The following is an 18,752-nucleotide window of genomic DNA, read 5'->3' on the forward strand; positions in this document are numbered from 1 at the left end:
AATACTGAAACTGATACTCAGGTTTTTGAATCATTCAGTCCTCAGGAATCATTTTCCTAGGTCAATAGTAGGCAGGATAAAGAGAAAAATAATTCTGAGACATCTATGAAATGAAGGAACAATTTTATAGTTGTTCCCTATGTAGTGTGTTCTGCTTATTGCAATACATCCATTTGGACATTTGAAAACAATAGTAGGAATTGCAGGTGCACATACACACACACCAAAAATATTAAACTGAAAAGGGCTTAGTGAGATTGCAGGAGAAATAAAAATTCAAGTTTGTAGTTTCAGTAAAGAGATTGCAGGTATGGAAAGTGTGTCGTTTTTATTTATTCATTTAAAATAATTTAAAAATTAAGTGATGCACATACAATAAAGCAACATGGCAGATGAACTTGTAATATAAACTAACAGTTGAGGAAGAGTCAGTCCTCCACACCCCCAGCCCAGGTCCCTGTACCAGTCAATTCTTTTTTAATTTTTTAAGTTCTTGTGGGTGTTACATACATTAACAACTTTCTTCCTTTGGTGGTTAATTGATATGCCTGAGCAGCAAATTCTATGTTTATCAGTTTTTGACATTGACTTCTTGCTATAATAACTAAGCAGTTCCTGTGCTCCTCTATCTCCCGAATTGTAGGTAAATCCTTATTTCCATTTCTTCTATAGATTATCATTGCCTTTTAAAGTGCTAAGATTAAATATCCCTTTTCTTTATCCACTGTAAAATCCTCACGTCTTTACTCCTTTCTGAGAAGGTGAAGATATTAATGCTCCCATCCTTCCCAGGGTACACTCCTTCTCTATCCTTCGAAAGTGGATATTTTCTGATACTCCCCCCCTCCCCACAGAGGGTGGGGGACAGATGGAATACTGATGAACTCGTTATATAGAAATATTTTTACAGCATTTCAATCAATACCAGACAAGAGGGGCTGTTTACTACCGTGACTGAAATTTTAAATTCACTCATTTCTCACATTCACTACTGAAAAAATGCAGTACCCCGAAGGCTTCACACAAACAAAAAATAAAATCATGTAAAGGGCAAACACAAGCTCAGTCGTCTGTTTCCACCCGCCCCCACCTCTGCGTCCTGGGTTCTCTTAGGTCCGGGGAAGAGGGATCAGTGACAATTCCCTGGGACATCTGCGAGCGGAAGAGGCGCTGGAAGCCCAGGGCGCCGCAAACCCCTTACCAGGAACCTGCTCACCAGCTGCCATTAATTTAGAGGAACATTTTGACAATACTTTGCAATGTTTTTAACTTAGAAGGTAAAAGATACTACGTTTAGTGTTTTGTTTTGTTTTTAAAAAAGTTGTAAGTGGGTCAAGGAGAGAATGGCCAGTAGCGCAGCCAGCACGCGCGCGGCTACCCGGGCCACCAGCACGAAAGGACGACCAGGTCGTGGGCTTGCTCGGCGGCCATCGGTGCCCACCTGGCGCCGCCACACACGGCGCCGCACGAGTCCGACTCCACAGGCTGGAGTGCAAGGCTTCCACTTCGAACTAGCGCAGGAGCCTGCACGCCGCGCGGAGACTTCAGAAGGTCCGCACGCGACTCCCGGGTCTCACCTTCCTCCCAGAAGGGGAGGCTGTTTGGGTCTTGGAGGACCGCTTTCTGCTAAGGGGTAAACAAACCCTGCAGCTGCGGGCTGGGCTCCAGAGAACGAGTGGCAGTGCGCTGCGAGGCTTTGCGCCTGAGTCCTCGCGGCGCCGGTGGAGCGGGGCGGCGCGAGCAGCGCGTGTCCGCGGGCCGGGTCGTCGCAGAAATACGCCCGCTGCGCAGGGGCCCCGCGGCGCGCGCGGACGCCGCGCGCAGACCACGGATTCAGGCCCCAGAGACTCCAGCAGCCCGCGCGCTGTCTCCCACCCTGCTCACCTCCCCCGCCGCCTGGTGCGGGGTCCACCAGGGACAGCGGGAGCCGGAGACAGAGCTCGCAGCCCGCAGCGTGTGTCCCGTTGGGCCCCTGCCCCAGGGCGTAGTCGCTGAGTCCGCTCGAGGATGTGAAGGTGAAGGGAGGGGTGGCAGAGAAGCGCGGGGCGCCGGCCCGAGCCTCGGGAGGGGCCTAGGGTGAGTCTCGGGTTCGGGGTCCTCAAGGTGCGGCTGAGGCGGAGCACCCGCCGTCGGTGTGAAGAATGCCTCTCCCGGAGCGGAGGGGCACCCAAGGCGGGTAGGACGCAGGGTGGGGGGCGGAGGCACAGAGTCTCGGGGTGGTAGGGGAAGAGAGGGCTCTTGCAGGTGAGAGGCCAGACTCGGCCAAGTACGAATTGGCGGGTCAGTGAGCCTTCCTCTAGGAACTAGCCGGTGGGGCGGTTTCACCTTCCGGCAACAATTCACTGGCAGCTGCAGAATCGTCCTGAGGGCGGGAGGTGAAATTTAAAAGGTTCAAGACGAAACTGTTAACCATCTTCTGATATAAATGATAAAGAACACTAGGTTTTAAAGCCATGGGAACCGTTTTGAAAGGTATCGTCACATCAGGCAAGCCTCTCTGAAAGAGAAGCTCGGAAGCGTTCTTACTCCAAGTTTTAAAGAAAAGTTGATTTCTCCTTCATTTCTAAGGTAAGAAATCAAGTGACCTACTACAGAGAAAACTGTTCGTCATTAATGGAGCTGGAAATACACTCAACAGCATCAATGAGAAAAAACGTGCACAGTTTTAGGATTTTAAGCGAGATGGACTGCAGTCTTGAGTTCGTTGTTTGTTTGTTTTTTATGGTAAAGTTTGTGTTAGAAAAGCGGGACATGGTGATCTCTGGTTGTGAAGAGTTCAAGTTTCTTACTCTTTCAGTGTTGTAAACTTGAGGGAGTTTGCTTTTTGTTTAAGAAGGAATAGTCAGACTTTATTTTCATCTTACCACTATAAAACCATTTGTCTTCACAAGTACTTTACTGCATTTTAAAATGTCTTTTTCTCATAAAAATTTAATCACCACATTAAGGAAAAACAAAGTTATCCACGCCCTCCCCAAGTATGAACTTTAGAGCTAGTGACTGCTTACAAATCCTGTTTTCCATTGCACACATTTTCTCTGCATCTACAATCATACAGACATGGAAGATGTTGTCTCTTCCCTACCCGCAACAGTGGGATCACATTTTCCCCACTCTTCAGCTTGTATTTGCAGTTAACAGTATGTATTTGGCGCTCTTGTTTTCTTAGGAGATGAACCTCATAATTTACCTTGTTGGTGGTTCTCTTCACTCTTCCCTGGGGTCAGTCCTACTTGTCACATTTCAAATCCAATGAAAGTTGTTTTTTTTTTTCCCCTTGACTTAATCCTGTCACGTACAGTTAAGAGTCCTACGAGTCATGCAAAAACTGAGTTTGTGCACATGAACACAGAGTACCGCACTTAAAATATAGGTGACTCAGTGGGGAGCACATTTTTTCACCCCAGAAGAAAAGGGGCAGAAGCTGTGTGTACCTGAGATGCCATCTTTTAGGAGGCCAGTTCTTTCCGTATGCTATCTCTGGGTGCTTGCAGCCCAGCGATGGATAGAAAACTCCGTAAGCGATACTTTCTCCTGGAGAGTGTCCCTAAGTTGTCTACCTTATCCAGGCAGGTGTTGGCCTGCCAGGATGCCTCCTTGGCACATCCAGAACCCTGTATCACAAGAAATTGATTCTGTCGAGGTAGTGAAATCTGCCCAATAATCACTGGCTGTTTGGGTCCCTGGAGTCCTATTCCGGAATAATGGTTAATAGTAACTTTCAGTATCACACTGTTATGGTTTGGACATTTGTAGAGCGCAGCTTTGCGGACTTCCGGCCGGTTTGTGAGATGTCCGAGCTCTGAGAGTTAAAAAGCGACTGATTCCTAGCTAGGCGGGCACTGGCAGAGCAGTCTTCCTGCTGGGCGCGGGGAGAGGGTTGTGCTGGGCTGAAGCCTACAGGACCTGACCGGTGACCAGACTGCTCCTACGCTTCCCAACCCCTACCCAAACCACAGGATGCAGCTTGGCCTTGGACGACCTGGGCATGCGCCTTTTCGGATTAGGACTTCCCTGCGGGCCGCACAGGAGCGGCCACTACCCGGACTATCAAGGCCTGGGTGCTCCCGCGCTCGACCGCTACCCGTGCCCACGCGCAACAAGTTATGGGTGGAGCCTGCCTTCTTCCCGTTGCTGCCCGGGGACTGTCCTGCAGCCGGCCCCTACACACCTCTGAGTACACGGGGCACCGGAGCGGACCCTGCAATGCCGGGTCTCCTGGCGCCCCCTGAAGCTCTGCGAAACCACTGAGGCGCTGCCCTTTCCGGGACCTCACGGACCTGAGCCAGCTGTGTTCTCCGACAGCTCAGCGACGGGGCTGGCGTGAAACCTTGGGCTCTGTCCTTTGAGTTCCCTAGCCAGTTTACTGTGTACTCCAATTACTACAATAGTCAAAATAGATGAACGTTTCTTATCTTTCTCAGCATGAATTCCAGTAAGAACAACTGTCAACATTGTTAACCTCTCAAAGAAGGCAATGCAAAAATGTTCTCTGCTTAAATATATAAAAAGTCCTTCGTTTTTATTTTTATATATGTGCACTACTTTTAACATTAAAGTTTGATTGTTTTTATAAAGTGAAAAACGAATGAGTGCAATAACGAAAAAGTGCAATAGAAAGCACTTCTTTTCTTCAAAAGGTATCTCATTCCAGATAGTTTTAAACATTTAACTAACATTTATTTTGTGTATTTTCAATTTCAGATCACTGTTTCTAAAGTTTTTGGTTATTGACATCTTTGAAATTTGCAATAAAGCTTGTTTAAAATAAAGCTTGTGCAAGATTAAATAAGATATGTCTGTCAGTGTCTCACAGAAAACATGCTATACTTAAAATAGGTAAATAGAGAAAGATCAAGAGACACACCTTTATATAAGGTAATATGTGGAGAGACTGGAGGCATCCTGAATCAGACAGTAGCTCTCAGCATCAGCAGCCATGAGTGGGAACTGGGAGAGGCAGTTACTGGAATCCAGGGTAACGGTAGCTTTAGGGATCCTGCCAGCTGGGACCGGTGGCGTTGAAAAGCAGAATGAAGCCAGTACTAACTGTGGCCCTGGAGAATGGGGCCAGAAAATAGATCCTGGAAAAAAGTACTATTGCTCTCTGACTTTCTAATTATACCTCTCATTGGCCAAACCTCTCATTGCCTCTTCCCTGTGGCAGCAACCACAGGCTCCCTGTCCTCTAGTATTGTGGTTAGGTTTGGCCAATGAGAGTACATCTCATTGGAGAGTACATCTACTGGGGAAGAAGAAGTCCAGGCTTTCCCCATAAACCGCTGCTTAGGCAGAAGTTCAGCATAGCACTCCAGACTTAACTGAATAAAGCTGACCTGCCATACTATAAGTCTGAACTGTAATAAGGTAGGAAGGATTCTTAGCTGCTGCTCTTCTCAACCTCAGAAATTTTGCTCGTGATGGGGGAAATCCTAGACGCCACAGAGTGGAGCATGGGCATGAAGCCATCATTGTGGGAGGTAGAGCAGGGATAGGAGAATACCTGAGTCCAGGTGACAGTATCTGAGACTGAATCAAGGTTCCTGGGAAGTAAGCCATACCTCTGAACTCTTCAGTTATGTGAGCAAAGATAAGTCATTTACTGTTCACACCCCTTTGAATTGATTTTCTTCTTACCTGAAACAGGGATTCATAACAGATAACCAGAGAGAGAAAGCAGGCTGTAGACATGATTGCTAATTCCTTTGGTTGTCAGAGGGAAATATCAAATGTGGAGTATTGTGGGATCAGCAGCACTTACATTGCCTGAGAGGTTGTTAGAAAGGCTGAATCGTAGGCTACCTTAGCACTGCTGCCTCAGATTCTGGCCTAGAACAGTACTTCTTGAACTTGAATGTGTATGGATCATCTCGGAGATCTTGCTAAAATAAAAAATTTGACTGAGTAGGGCCAACATTCTGCATTTCTAACAAATTCCCAGGTGAGGCTGACAGAACACACTTTGAGTATCAGACCCTAGATTCCTTATCAATACTGATTTCTTAGGCACCTTTCTTGGCCTAAAATATCCCAAGGTCAGGAACAAACACCATAGAGGAATTTCAGAAGAGCCACTGGACTAGACAGTTTAGGGTCAGTTTTGCTTGCTAGCTATGTCTGCCCTGTTTTTCATCCCCACGCAGCCTGACCTCACCTCCCAACTTGTCTTAATTATCTTACTTTTCTCTAAAGTCCTGTAAATGCTCACATTAGAACCACAGGTATGCTAGCCCTAGGAAATTTTGAGACTGGCTGAAAGGAGGAACCAGGGAGATTAGCAGTGGGTATCTGGATCTCCAAAGCTGCGAACCTGATGGACTTGAGCTGGTATAGCCCTAGTGTTAGTGCCAGGGAGAAGCCATTGCTCCCAGTTCCCACTAACTGGGCATCTCCACTGGTCTCACCCCAACTTCATTATTGTTTAGTGTTTCATGAATCTATTTCTTGTTTGCTTATCTCTCTTATTAGTCAGACATTTCTCATAATACAACATAATTAGAGTTAGATCCCTTCTGAGTCTCACTACCTTCCATAAGCCAGTGATTTTCAAAACAAGTTGTGTGTTACAATCAGTCTGAAAAAAAAATCCTGAGGTCTGGTCTCCCACTAAAAGATCCTGACTGAATTGGTTTGGTTTGCAGTCAGGGTGATTGGTTTCTTGAGGTGATTTGAATTATAGCCATTAAATAGATGGACATATTCATTTTATACTTATTGAGAACTGAGAAGTCAGCTATTTATGTACTTATTTAATCTGATGTTTATTGAGCATCTATTATATGCCAGACACTATATTGCTTCCAAAGATACACAAGGCCTATTCCCTGTTCTCAAGGACCTTGTGGTTTTATATGAGGGAACAGTACACAGATAAATAATTATTAATATGTGGTCAGTGCAATAAAGCACAAAAAGTATAATCGGCAGAAAGCAGAGTGATGGGTTCTATGTGAAGGGCATGGAATAAAGATAATAATAGCTGACACTTATTGAGTACTTACTGTGGATCCAGAAGGCCCCAGGGAAGTGCTGACACTTCTCTGAGGACTTGAAGGAGAAGGAAAGAGCCAAATGAGGAAAGCAGGTGGAGATGGGGAACGTATTTCTTTCTGAGCTAAGGCTGGGAGAGATGAGAGTGAGAAGATGAGGAAATTAAGGGAGCCCACTTCTGTTTTCTTTGTAAAATCAGGGTGGAGACATGACCTGAGAGAGGATGGTGGTGGGTGGTGGAGTCTAGGACTCGAGAAAGTCATCTTCAGGTAGAGAGACCTCAGTGTACTGTTGAAGGCCAGATGAACTTGGATTTTAGAGATTGGGTTTGATCTTCAGGTGGCATGCTCAGCAGCTCCAATATTGAAATAGATGGGACTATAGCATTCTTTCAAAGCTGGGTTTTAAGAGCAGTGGGGAAGACAGACAAGAGGGATAGGGAGCTTTAGTGAGATTTTGGCTCTGGAGTTCAATGGAGATGCAAATGGAGAAAATGAGGTCTGGAGAGAGCTGTTAGTCTTGGAGAAACAAAAACTGGAGGGAGAAACTGGGAAGAAAAGAGAATGCATCAGAGGGGATTTTAGAGAATAAGTTGGTCAGGGTAATGATAATGTACAAGGTATGGGTGGGTTGAGGTTGCTGAAGGTGAAGGTCACTAGAGTTGTGCAGCCAGGTTACATTGGATGGATTGCCCATGTGGATACTGAAACCCCCAATGGTGGGAAAAAAGGAGGGAAGGAATACTGCAGTGTTCTCTGGGCATATTTTATGAGACACTCCACCACTGGGAGTAGATTTAATCAAATAATTTAGGAGATGGAGGAGGGGGAGTTATTGCAAAAGCAAGGGGAATGCTGAAAAATAAAGCACTGGTGAAACAGGAAAATTTCATTCAGAATGGAAAATATTGGGGAAAAAGTGGAAGAAATTCCTAGTGATGATAAGTTTTATGATCTTTCTGCAAACCTGGAGATGGATTTTCTTGTTTAGGGGTAAAAGTTCTAGAATTTGGAAATTTTGTTGCCTATATCAGCAGCTCAAGGCCAACAATGAGATTGTCTCTTATCAATTTGTAATCAATTGCATGATTTACAGATAAGTGTTATTAGCAATGCCCTGTATCTGAGAACTTCCTGTTTGAATTAATTGTTCTTAGTTGCTAGGAGCTAAGACTTAAAAATCATTTATTTTTAAAAATTATTTATTTAGTTTTAGACAGAGGGGATGGGAGGGAGCAAGAGAGGGAGAGAAACATCAATGTGTGGTTGCCTCTTGAGCAACCCCTACTGGGGACCTGGCCTGCTACCCAGGCATGTCCCCTGACTGGGAATCAAACCGGCAACCCTTTAGTTTGCAGGCCAGTGCTAAGTCCACTGAGCCACACCAGCCAGGGCAAAAAAATCATTATTAAGAAGACAGTTTTTCCTCTAATAAGCTTAAATTGATACCTTGAGACAAAAGCCCCATTCACATAGCATTGGTTAGACTTCTGCTCAGCCAGGAAGTGTGCTTGGCTTCCTACACTTGACCCACCCCTGCCTTCCCCCAGATCCTAGAGAATTCCTTTTATCCTATATTGAGCAATACTGACTAGGCTCCTGATCCAACAGGCAATAGAGCAACACCGTTTGTGAAGAAAGGCACCATCAGACCCAAGGTAGTGTAACTGGAACTCTATAAGATGGAAGGCCTTCTTCAGAATTCCCCATGAGGGGAGAGAACTGTACATGGACATGAAAACGCAGATACTGGAGTCCACGTAGTATCCTCCTTTTCCAGAGAAGATTCTCTCCAAAAATACAGCAATAGAGACCCTGCAAGGTGCGCCCCCTCCGGGAGAGAGACAGAGTCGCTGAAATACCTCCAAATAAAAAAGCCCTGTTCCACAAATCCATGGACAGGGGAGCATCCTCGCACGTTCTCCGATCTGCGGCCAAGCGCTTATGGGAAGGCAGGAGTCAGTCTCTCTTAGTTCATTACTAACGGCTGAGTCGTCCATGTTTGCAACGGAAAGGAGGCCTTCCTCTTCCCAAGTGGGCTCTACATCCTGTTCCACTAACACCACTCAGGAGAGTCCCAAAAGGGGTAAATAGAGTTCTCACCGCTTGAAGCGCCCCCCTCCCCAGCGCCACTTCACTGTCCCCTGGTTCTATCATTGGGTGGGCTGCCAACCAATAGGTCCTGAGACTATTTGGGACAGATGGACTCTTTTTCCCTCTAGGGAGTCTCTAGGTCCGGCTATGTATAGTGAAATCCTGCACACCCTCTCTCACTCATTTAGTTTGGCCCGGGTTTAAAGCATGAACAATCTCTTCCAGGCACTCCCTGTTTTCACTTCCCTCTGACCAGAGGGCCCCTCCTCTGGTCTGACCCGTGGGGGTCAACATCCTTTCTAGTTGATCCGACCCATTTCCTCCCTCAGGCTGAGCTCCAGACTGTTTTTCAGCTTCAGGGGTTTCTGGAGAAGTGTTTCCTCTGCCCCCCTCCATTATCACATCAAACATACTGGATTCAGGGTCTTGGGTTATTGCAGATTTGAAAGAGAAAGCTTAGTGTGAACCGTGGGAAGAAACATTATGGGAAAGGGAGGTTTTAAAACCTTCATGAAAGTGGGCAAAGAAGGCTGCCAAAAGTAGGGAAAGCCACAGAAGCCCTTATGTTTCAGGCACAATGGAGAGAACAGCCAGAAGGATTTCAGAGAGGCTTTCTGAAATGGTGAGGGGAGAGTTACTGAAAGCAGCATACTTGGGGGGGGGGTGGGGCAGGCACGGAGGGGATGGAGTCAGGCATGAGCACCAGAGAAATCACTAGTTGACTCTAAGATTTTGGGCCCACCCAGCCACTCAGAATGTCTGTTTCATCATCTATAAAGTTGTACGTAATAATAAGTACCTGCAGAGTCATTGCAAGGACCAGAAGAAATATTTGTGTAGTGCCTAGATGAGTGGTAGTATTGGGAGGAAATCTGTGTTACTCTTACCTGGTATCTCTATGGGGGTGTTTGTGTGCCCAGAGAGAGCTTCTGTCCAGCCTGAGCCTGCAGAGTAAATTTACTGACCAGTCACTGAGGCATAAAAACAAACTTGTTTTTCTTTCTCTGTATGTTTAATTATGCTCTGTTAAATTTTCCTGTCTTGCTTTTTAATGAACTCTTGGGAAGAGTTTATTACCTTCTAATTACTTTAATTGTTAAAAATCAAATTAATTTTATTTATTTTGAAAATGAAAAATGTAAAAAGTCAATTCACTGTAAAGCCTCCATCTTAGTTTAAATCTTATTCCTTCCATTTGCCTCCCTAAAAGCTTAAGCAGGGACACTATCTACTAGTCCTGGAGGAGGAAGAACACTGCTTACCTTCCAGTTATCCCTTCCTCCTTCTGTTGTTAAGGCCAGCTCCTGCTGTGTCTATTGGGGGGAGATTAGAGAAAGGAGCCAGAAAGAGACCAATGCCTTTTTATTTACCTGACCACTGTTTGTAGTTTTCTCTCTGGTGCTGCTCTGGAAATCCTTTACTGGCTTAAAAGCCCATATGGGACAGGGTCTGGCTCTTTTGTGGGCTACATGTGAAGGCCTTAGAGGACACTGTGGGGCCACCACATGTCCTCCTTCCTTGAGTAGAAGTTGGATTGTGCTGTATTTATTCACATCCTCTTCCCACAATTCCTGCCCTTGGCAGTGAACCATAGCTTCCGAGCAGAGGTGCCCTCAAAGAGATGCCGGCTTTTGTTGTGGTGCACCAGCAAAATGGCTGAGACCCGGCCACTTTGCATGGTGTCCACTTGGCCCTGGGACATTCATGCATACAGGGGGGTAGTGAGATTATGGGGGACATATTCTGCTGCCTCTTTTCTGGTCCTGTCACTTCCCCTCCCTCCTTTATTTCACACCTTGCAACTGCTTGTTCACCATCACTCATCATAAGAAGCAAAACAAGACAACAAATTTTGTTGTATGAGTACTTTTTAAGCCTGTGCTTGGGCAATACTGGACATTCCATTGTCCAGTTTAAAAATAATTAGGCTTAAAAATAGAATTATAGTACATTTGTCTCTTACTTTTGGAAAGGTTTATGCTTTATCATGCATTTCTATCCAATATTGCCCAAATTGAGCAGCACATTCAATGCTGTCTCTATCATAATTCCAACTGTCATTTTTACAGAAATGGACAACTTGATCCTAAAATTTATATGGAAATGCAAGGGTTCCCAAATAGCCAAAATAATCTCAAAAAAGAATAACAAAGTTGGAGGAATTACATTTTCTTACTTCAAAATGTACTATAAGGCTACGGTTTGGTACTGGCATAAAGATAGACCTATACATCCATGGAACAGAATTTTAAGTCCAGAAATAAATCCTTACATCCATTGTCAATTGATTTTTGACAAAAATGTCAAGACCATTCAATGAGGAAAAAATAGTTTCTTCAACAAGTGCTGTTGGGACAAGATGCTATCTAAGAATGAAGTTGGACCCTTATCTCCATATATAAAGATTAACTCAAAATTGATCAAAGACCTAAGTGTAAGAGCTAAAAATTTTAGAAGGAAATATAGGAGTAAATTGGTATGAGTTTTGGATAGGCAGTGGTTTTTAGATATGACATGCAAAGCACAAGCAAAAAGGAAAAAATAAATTGGACTTCATAAAAATTAAAAAGTTTTGTACATCAAAAGACAACATCCAGAAAGTGAAAAGACAATTTGCAAACTATATATCTTGATGAGGGTCTAGGATCAAGAATATGTAAAGAACTATTACAACTCAACCATAAAAAGACAAGATAATCCAGTTTATAATAGGCAAAATATTTGAAGAGACATATTTGAATATCTAAATTGACATTTTTTATGCTTTGTGTGTTTTTTTTTTTGGTATCAGAATTGTACTAGTTTCATCAAATAAGTTGGGAAGTCTTCTTCCTCCATCTATTTTCTGAAAGACTTTGTGTAAAATTGCTGTTAATTTTTCTTTAATTGGGAGATTTTTTAGTAAAAATATCTGCGGTTGGAAATTTATTTTGGGGGGAAGTTTTTAATTATATTTGTAAATCATATACATTATAATTGTAAATTCAATGTCTTCCACTAGTAGAGGGCTTTTCACATCATCTGTTTCATATTGGGTGGCAGTATTAGTTTTTTGAGGAAGTTGTCCACTAAATTAATCAACTTCATGTGAGTAAAGTTGCTCGTAGTATTCCTTTTATCAATTTAATATATATATAGTGATACCTCCTGTTTCATTTCTGATATTGGTAACTCATGTCTTCTGTCTTTTCTTATCAGTCTTGCTAGAAGTTTGTTAATTTAATTGATCTTTTCAAAGAACTAGCTCTTTGCTTCATTGTTTTCTTTATTGTTTTTTTTAGTTTCAACTTCATTGTTTTCTGTTTCTTTCCCTCCATCTGTAAGGTATTATTTTTCTCTGCTTTCAGTACTGCTTTCAAGAATTTTTCTTTGTCTTAGTTCTTCATTTAATTATGATGTGTCTTCTGAATTTCTTTGAGGTTATCCTGTTTTGGATTCACTTAGCTTCTTCAACTTGTGGATTTGTTATAACAAATTTCAGACATCTCAGTTTCTATTTTTTCAAGTAATTTTTTGGCTCTGTCTTCTCTCTTTCTGAGACTTTCATTGTATAAGTGTTAGCTGTTATGTTATAGTCCCATAGGTCCTTGACATTCTGTTTAGTGTATTTTTTTCTGTTGTTCAGATTGGGTAATTTTTCAGTCAGTGACTCTTTCCTCTGTCTCTTTCATTCTACTTTTAACCACTCCCAATCTTTTTGTTTGTTTGTTTATTATTGTATTTTTCAGTAATATGCACTGAGCTTTTTTTGTTGTGTTTTGTTACTGTATTTTTCAGCTCAAAATTTCCCTTTGGTTCTTCTTTATATATTCTATTTCTATGCTGCAACATTTTACTTATATTCTGAGGGCTTTGTATTTTTTACTTACATCAAGCATGGTTGTAATTACTCATCGAAATATTTGTATAATTACTGTTGTAAAGTCTTGATTAGAAAATTCTAACATTTTTTGTTATCTTGGTGCTGGTATATATTGACTGTCATTATTTAGTCTTTATAGAAGGAGATAATTGAGAAGATACAATCACTAGTTGACCTTTGAGCTGGACCAGGGCAGTTTGGGGCTCCCTCCCACTTTTACCCTTGGAAGGCACGTGCTGCTCACTATTGCTACAGTGGGAGCTGTTTTCAAGGATGCTGTCTCGATGGAGCAATATGTTGTTGAGACTACGTAGACTAAACACGTGATTGAACCTAGTTAAGGACTCCAATGCAAACTTTTTTTAAAAAGATTTTATTTATTTATTTTTAGAGAGACAGGAAGGGAGGGAGAAAGAGAGAGAGAAACATTTATGTAGGAGAGAAACATCAATTGCCTTACACACCCCCAATTTGGGAGCAGCTGGAAACTCAGGCATGTACCCCCATGGGGAATTGGACTGGTGACCCTTCTCTTTTCAAGAGGATGCCCAATCCACCCAGATACACCAGTCAGGGCTAAACTTTTAAGATTCTGGTGGGCAGTGTGCAGATCTACTCATCTTGAGGTCACCAAAAACAAGTCTCATGTGTAAGTTCCCTTGTTTATTGAATCTGCCACCCACAAACCTAGAGAGGTCTGTTTCTTGGGTTTCTCCTTACCCTCCTGGCAGTGGTGTTGAAACTTTTGACACCTCTGCTCCACACTGGGAGAAGAAGAGTTGTCTTGGGCCACACATTAAAATACGTTGTGACACATAATCACAAAAAATCTCAATGTTTTAAGTAAGTTTACAATTTAGTATTGGGCCTCATTCATAGTCATCCTGAACCACATGAGGCCTGTGGGCCACAGGTTGGACTCTGCTGGTAGGGGGCCAGTTAATGAACCAACACTCAGTTTGAGATCCTCCCAATCTTGGTATGATAAACGGTTTTCAGTTGAAACCTGGACATTTTCATGTTACAATGTGAGATTCTGGATTTTATTTCAACCTGTTTCAGTTAGCTTTCTTTAATACTACTCTGGGAGGAGAAAAGACAGTGCCCCTCATTAGTATCTGGTGAAAATATAAGTTCAGGTTCTCCATTTGGCAGAGGAGATTCACTACTGCTGATTGAGATCAGAGCTCCTGTCCCCATGTGCACCTCACTTATATTGCAGTGGGGAGAAGTAGGCCTCATTATTGCAGAGCAATTGTGCACATCCTGACTCCCTACTAAGCCTCCTCTGACTCTACTGTAGGGGGAAAGGGGCACCCTGTTACTCCCCAGTAGGGCTGGAAGTCCTGGCTCCTCATGTTGTCTCCACTAACATGGTGGGCAGGAGGAGTTTGTTACAAGCTGGTAGGGAAAGTCCTGGCTGCCTACTTGATTTTTTTACATCAATACAGTGTTGGCACTCTGTGTGACAGCCTTGAGAGATTAGGAGTGCAGACTCCCTACTTGACCTTTGTGGGGTTGGCCATTTTTTTCCCTTGTGGTGTTTGTCCAGAGTACAGTTGTTGTGGTCTAAAAGTTTTCTGTCTTGCTAAGCTGCTGCTTTCTTGGTCCTTTGGCTAGAGAGAGCAGGCACTTGTTTTTCTTGACATTTAAGTGTTATTAATCTCTTCAACTTGAAACTTGGCTATATGAAGCAAAGAGACAACCAGGGAACTCAAGAACATGTTGTTCCTCAGGTTCTAAGACATCTAGATAGTCTACTTTCCTTTTTCCTTTAGAATATTCTTGTGTTTGTTGTATTTATAATGTCCAGGTGTTTTGATTGTACCTAGTAGGAGAAATAAGGAAGAGTTTGTCTACTCCAGCATTCTGCAAGTGAAAGACCTTGGACTAAATTTATTTATTTATTTATTATTATCTTTTTAATCCTCACTCAAGGATTGTTTTTATTGATTTTAGAGAGTGAGTAGCAGAGAGAGAAAGAGAGAGAGAAGAAATAAAAATCAATTGGTTGCCTCCAGCATGCACACTGACTGAGGAGTAAACCTGTACCTTCTTTGTGTATGGGTCACGCTCCAATCAACTGAGCCACATGGCCAGTACTGGCCTAAATTTATTTTATCCATTTTGTTTTAGGATCATGTTATCTTTGAGTCGCTGTCTGTTGTTTTTTAGTTAAAGGTCTTTTTATTTATTTATTTATTTATTTATTTTTATTATTGTTCAAGTACATTTGTTTCCATTTTCACCCTTCCACAGGCCACTGTACCACATGTCCCCACCTCCCACGCTTGAACTCACCCCTCCTTGGTCCTGTCCACGTGCCCCTCATGTACATTCCTTGATGGCCCTTCCTCCACTTTTCCCCTTATCCCTCTCCCCCATCCCCATTGGTCACTGTCACTTTGCTCCTTATTTCAATGTTTTTGGTTACATTTTGCTTGCTTGTTTTGTTGATTAGGTTATACTTATAGTGAGATCATAAGGTATTTGTCTTTTACTGCCTGGCTTATTTCACTTAGCATAATGCTGTCCAGTTCTATCCATGTTGTCATGAAGAGTAAGAGCTCCTTCTTTCTTTCTGCTGCATAGTATTCCATTGTGTAAATGTATCATAGTTTTTTGGTCCACTCATTTACTGATGGGTAATTACGTTGCTTCAAGCATTTGGCTATTGTAAATTGTGCTGCTATGAACATTGGGATGCATAGGTTCTTTTGAATTGGTGTTTCAAGATTCCTAGGGTATAATCCCTGCACTGGAGTTGCTGAGTCAGAAGGCAATTCCATTTTTAGTTTCTTGAGGAAATTCCATACTGTTTTCCACAGTGGCTACACCAGTCTGCAATCTCACCAGCAGTGCACTAGGATTCCCTTTTCTCCACATCCTCTCCAATACTTGTTGTTTGTTGATTTATTAAAGATGGCCATTCTGACTGGTGTGAAGTGGTATCTTATTGTGGTTTTAATTTGCATCTCGCTGGTGGCTAGTGATGCTTGTGGAAGGCCACTCTGTGTGGTATGGGCCCAGCTTCCACTGGGAGATGCACAGGACCCACACCCACAGATAGGTTCTCCCATGGGGAATCAGGCCTGCAATGTACCTAGGCCACCATGAGTCTTGCTTTTTGCTCAAACTCCCTCACCCTGAATTGAGGACATTTACTGCAAAGCAACTTCCTAAAATTCATGCTAAACTTTCCAAGGATGAGTGTAAATGGTCCAACTACTTTTGCCTTTTCATTTGCAAATATTCCTCTTCTGTGATGTGATTAGCAGCTTTGGCTCCTCTGTTTTCTGTAAGAGGTAACTATCTAAAGCAAATCTGTGCATAGTAAATGAGGACTATCTTGTAATGGGTGGAGAAACCCAATAAAGGCCTGTCATGGCGGAGGCTGAGGCTTTTGCTCCCCTTGAGAGAAAAGCCATGATGTTCCTTTTCCTCCACTGGACTCAGTAGTCCATGTGAATGTCTCATTTCATCCATAATGACACAGGCACTGCGAGCCAGTGTCTGCATCAATGCTGAGTATCTTTTCATATGTCTCTGGGCCCTCTTTATGTCCTCTTTGGAGAAGTGTCTGTTCAGTTTCTTTGCCCATTTTTTAATTGGGTTGTTTGTCTTCCTAGAGTGGACTCATGTGAGTTCTTTATGTATTTTGGAGATCAAACCCTTGACTGAGGTAATATTGGAAAATATATTTTCCTATATGATTGGTTCCCTTTTCATTTTAATTCTGTTTTCTTTAGCCATGCAGAAGCTTTTTATTTTGATGAAGTCCCATTTATTTATTCTTTCCTTTATGTCCCTTGCTCTAGGGGACATATCAGTGAAAATACTGCTGCATGGAATAACTGAGATTTTCTTGCCTATATTCTCCTCTAGAATTCTTATGGTGTCATGACTTATATTTAAGTCTTTTATCCACCTTGAATTTATTTTTGTGTATGGTGTAAATTGGTGACCCAGTTTCATTTTTTTGCATGTAGCTGTCCAGATATCCCAACACCATTCGTTGAAAAGGCTATTTTTATTCCATTTTATGTTGCTGCCCCCTTTGTCAAATATTAATTGACTGTAGAGACTTGGGTTTATTTCTGGGCATGCTATTCTGTTCCACTTGTCTATATATCTGTTCTTATGCCAGTAAGAACATACTATTTTAATTACAGAGGCCTTGTAATATACCTCTATATCAGGTATTGTGATCCCTCTTACTTTGTTCTTTCTCAAAATTGTTGTGTCTATTCAGAGTTGTTTATGGTTCCATTCAAATTTTTGAAGTGATTTTTCTATATCTGTGAAATATGTCATTGGTATTTTAATAGGGATTGCTGACAATCCATAAATTGCTTTGGGTAGCATGGACATTTTGATGATGTTAATTCTTCCAATCCATGAGCATGGGATATGCTTCCATTTATTTGTTTCTTCCTTAATTTCTTTCTTCAGTGTTGTGTAATGTTCTGAGTACAGTTCTTTTACTTCCTTGATAGGATTTATTCCTAGGTACTTTATTTTTCTTGTTATTGTAAATGGGATTTTTTTTCTTGGTTTCTGATTCTGATATTTGATTGCTGGTGTAGAAAAATACCTTTGATTTGTGAATATTGAATTTGTATCCTGCTGTTTTGCCAAATTCACTTATTAGGTTGAGCAGTTTTTTTGGTGGACGCTATAGGGTTTTCTATATATGCTATTATATCATCTGCAAAAAGTGACAGTTTTACTTCCTCTTTTACAATTTGAATGCCTTTTATTTCTTTTTCTTGTGTTATCGCTGTGGCTAGGACTTCCAATACTATGTTGAATAGAAATGGTGAAATTGGACATTTTTGTCTTTTTCCTGATTTTAGTGGGAAAGCTCTAAGTTTTTGCCCATTTAGTATGATGTTGGCCATAGGTGTCTCTTATATGGATGGCCTTTATTAGGCTGAGGTGTGCTTCCTCTACTCCTACTTTGCTGAGTTTTTTTTTTATCATAAATGAGTGCTGAACCTTATCAAATGCTTTTTCTGCATCTATTGATATGATCATGTGATTTTTGTCTTTCCTTTTGTTTAAGTGATGTACTACATTTATTGATTTGCAAATGTTATACCATCCTTGAATCTCTGGGATGAATCCCACTTGATCATGGTGTGTGATCCTTTTAACATATTGCTGGATGCAGTTTGCTAATATTTTGTTGACGATTTTAGCATCTATGTTTATCAGCGATATTGGCCTGTAGTTTTCTTTTTTTGTTGTGTCTTTATCTGGTTTTGAAATTATGATGCTGGCTTCGTTAAAAAAAGTTTGGAAGTCTTTCCTCTTCTTAGATTTTTTGGAGTAGGCTGTGAAGTATAGGTGTTAGCTCTTTCTTAAATGTTTTGTAAAATTCTCCTGTGAAACTGTCTGGTCCAGGGCTTTTGTGTGCTAGGAGTTTTTTGATTACTCCTTTGATTTCATCAGCTGTTATAGGCCTCTTCAGGCTTTCTGTTTCTCTTTCATTCAGTTTTTGAAGATTATATTTTTCTAGAAATTTGTCCATTTCAACTACGTTTTCAGATTTCTTGGCATATAGTTGTTTATAATAATTTCTTACAATCCTTTATATTTCAGTGGTATCAGTTGTAATCTCTCCTCTTTCATTTCTTTTTTTTAATAAAGATTTTACTTATTCATTTTTAGAGAAAGGAGAAAGGAGGGAGAAATAGAGAGAGAGAAACACCAATCTGTGATTTCCTCCCCTGTGCCTCCACCAGGGATGTGGCCCACAACACAGGCATGTGCTCTTAGTAGGAACTGATACAGCAACTCCCCAG

At 42.0% G+C, this 18,752-nt stretch overlaps 1 pseudogene; it reads left to right on the forward strand.

Annotated features, from left to right (window-relative positions):
- Window positions 1–5,420: 5,420 nt before the first annotated feature.
- The window catches only part of LOC123825777, a 65,207-nt pseudogene continuing 51,875 nt past the window's right edge, over window positions 5,421–18,752 (forward strand).

The sequence above is a fragment of the Phyllostomus hastatus genome, unplaced genomic scaffold (assembly GCF_019186645.2).
Source record: "Phyllostomus hastatus isolate PE091 unplaced genomic scaffold, TTU_PhHast_1.1 phas_contig_65, whole genome shotgun sequence".
NCBI classification, from domain to species: Eukaryota; Metazoa; Chordata; class Mammalia; order Chiroptera; family Phyllostomidae; genus Phyllostomus; species Phyllostomus hastatus.